The sequence below is a fragment of the Nomia melanderi genome, chromosome 1 (assembly GCF_051020985.1).
Source record: "Nomia melanderi isolate GNS246 chromosome 1, iyNomMela1, whole genome shotgun sequence".
Lineage (NCBI taxonomy): Eukaryota > Metazoa > Arthropoda > Insecta > Hymenoptera > Halictidae > Nomia > Nomia melanderi.
Genome location: NC_134999.1, coordinates 29322098 through 29325307, shown reverse-complemented (window position 1 = coordinate 29325307; position 3210 = coordinate 29322098). Strand labels below are relative to the sequence as shown.

The 3210-nt window shown below is 29.0% G+C and overlaps 1 long non-coding RNA gene across 1 annotated transcript; it reads left to right on the top strand.

Moving 5' to 3' along the window:
- Positions 1-487: 487 nt before the first annotated feature.
- On the top strand, positions 488-2898 carry LOC116428601 (uncharacterized). Its single transcript, XR_004235285.2, has 3 exons — positions 488-612; positions 2353-2585; positions 2752-2898. It is a non-coding gene; the product is annotated as an uncharacterized LOC116428601 (long non-coding RNA).
- Positions 2899-3210: the final 312 nt, after the last annotated feature.

Genomic DNA, 3210 nt, shown 5'->3' with positions numbered 1-3210 from the left:
ATAAAACGAAGATTTTTAAGTTTTCAAACATGTTTTTCATGGATATTAAAGCTGAATGTCACTTAATAAGAAATTAATGAAAAAAAGATGTTGATCCTAAGTGTTAACTATCAGTTTTTCCCCTCAGAATTTCAGACAAATCTGATTTTCTCATTTTTAAGTATTTGGCTTGTAAAACGAAGATTTTTAAGTTTCCACCAATTTTTTCATTGGTATTAAACCTGAATGTCTATTAATAAGAAATGTATAAAAAAAGATGTTCATTCTAAGTTTTAACTATTAGTTACTGTCTACCTTGTATGCAAATTTTCTCAAAGCGACGCAAAGGGAGATAAGAAGCATAGGTGTGCCTTTTATTTGCTGATTGAAGGAACACTTTTGTTGAGCCGTCCAGATACGCACAGAGAGATAACGCATAACGTTTAATCTGTATTGTCATGCTTCATATATCTGGTGAAAACGTCCTATTATTAATAATTCCAGTTAGCATTTACAACAGACACAATCAGGCGAGAGCTGCTCTATCCAAGATAAGGACACAGTCATAGAGATGTTTCAATTATTCCGAGAATATAAGAGGAAAGGTTACAAATGTCACGAATTCTATTTCAAGTGAGTGCATTTAAAATTCTGAGAATATTATCTCATCATCTACAACTTATTGCATTTAACAATTCGTATTCTACAGTTTTAGATCTAAATTAAAGAATTAACGAAAGCTTCTTGAATATGTAGCTCACGCGGTTTAAATAAAACTGTTATTTGTGGTAAAATGTGTTTTTTATATATTTATATGAATCGTTTCAAGTAATTAGATTTATTCGATACAATATATATTAGACCGATAGATGAGATGTACCCTATAAGAATTCATTAATGAATGTTTAAAAAATAATACATTTAATTTTCAACATTTTAATAATATGTCTATTAAACGTATGAATAGAATTTATATAAATACATAAATGATATTGAATAATATAATTTAAGTATGCAAATAATATTTATTATCTTTATTACTATAATGATCACTCGTACAAAAAATTAAATAAAATTTTAATAATTATCATAGAAGTATCGTTTTATAATCATTCAATAAATATATAGAAAAGAAGTTCTACTTTATAGATTGAATAAAACAAGACATATTTGTAAATCCAGAATTTCATATTCATTTGAATGCAATGAATTGAAACGAATACCAAGTAATTTGTGAATTACACTCCAGCTAGAAAGACGTGTCTGTGATATTTTTGGATAAATTTTACAGGTAACTGTTTCTGTGGTAGGGAACCCAGTGACTCAGCAATGCTGTTTACAATAAGTATCTCCTGTTACTTCCTAATGTCGTGTTATTTTCTCGAATACAGACAGCATCTCGGTATTTCGACATCCGTGTGTACATGAATCTCTCGGTAAACGCGGTTTCCGTGCAATTTCCTTGTCGGAGCAAATCTGGTTTCGCGGGAACACGGCAATGCATTCGATGATTCGCTAATCAGACGCGAGGTACAAGTTGTAAATGACGTAATTGAATCCGTGGTAGAAGATTATTTACTCTGATAGTGGTTAGTGTGTTCTGTAACGTAAATAAAAAATTATATTTAACAATTTTTGGCGACAAACGCGTTTAAGTATAGAGTAAATTACAAAAATTTGACTGTTTCTTTATAATGTATAGTTCATGTGATTAAATATAAGAATATTATCTTTGATTTTATTAACTATAATTATATATTTATGTTTTGTTTAAATTATAGCTTATTTTGTAAGTAATGGAATAATACTAGATTTTTTGAGACAAAATTTTACATTAATTTTTCATGAAGTAAACAGTAAGATTTAGTTCTTAATATTATATCAAATAGTGATTAGTTCTAATTAAGTTTCAAACGATTAAAGAATAAGGAAATGATGCAGTATTTCTAAAGAATAGTACACGTGTACACTTAATAATTTTCTTGGTGAAAGAAAAGGGGTTTACTTAAAACTTCTAATTAAATATTACAATTTTCAATGAGGCTTGAAATATTTCAAAAATTATAGAAACTGCTTTCATATATAATATCTTGTATACATAAATAAATATTTCATGTTAGTACATTTCTCAACCTAGAAATCTGAAGAAACTGCTTATTAAAACATTTGCCACGAAAAAACGATATTCGGAATTGTAACTTCTATTCTTAAATATGCCTGCTTGATTACACCGAATTTAAAAACTCTCCACATATCTTTGTCTATTTTATAAACTTGAACAAATTCATTAAGATTGACGTTCAATATATTTCTGGAACTCGTGAGTCACAGGTAGTGCATACATAATTAATCAAAGAGTTTCTCTATATTTAGAGAACGGGAAACCCGAAAAGGAAGCTCACACGTTGCCATGGAAGGATTATAATTTCTCCGTAGATCTGTGTTTATGGACCTAGAGACAATAAGCGTGTTAATACTTGCGCAACGGAACGAGTTATGTCTGGATGTTGACTATTCAGGATTTCTGATCCATCTGACATTGCACTTCCGACAACAATTTTAACGCATTCGCAGCCGCTGACGTAACGTGACACTATTAACTATCGGTGAGTACTAAATTTCTTTACGCAAAGACTAACATTTTAAGAATTACGTATAAAAGTACAAAAATATTCAGTTTAATTACATATTTTGTCATGTAAATACGTATCCTAATTCTCAGTTTTCGAAGCAATTTCTAAGGTATACACAAATAGACACTTATTTTTCTAGGAATAATACAACGAAGTGTTTCCAGAATCAAAATTCAGTGTTAACATTAATATTAACGCTAAATTCACGGACGTTTTTTCTACACCTTATTCTATTGTTCCTAGAAAACTACATGTTCAAATAGATTGTGAAAATTATAGCTTCCAGGGAATTATAATGCGTATTCGTATAATCGCATGAATCAAAATCGACTGTAACTGTTACCAAATAATGTTTAACTCATTGCCTTATAACAACGTGTCAGACTCGTGAAGGTTTTAAACAGAATTCAACTAGTGTAAGTATTACTGAATTTTTGTGAATTCAAATTAAATATTATTAATCTGTTATCAATAATTATACTTTACTTTCTTGGATCTGGTTGTTGTATGAATAATAATACAATCGATGTAAAATGTTGCGAATGAATTTTACTTGTTTTGTATTTTATCGATTTATAGTTGCATGTCGTATGTTATT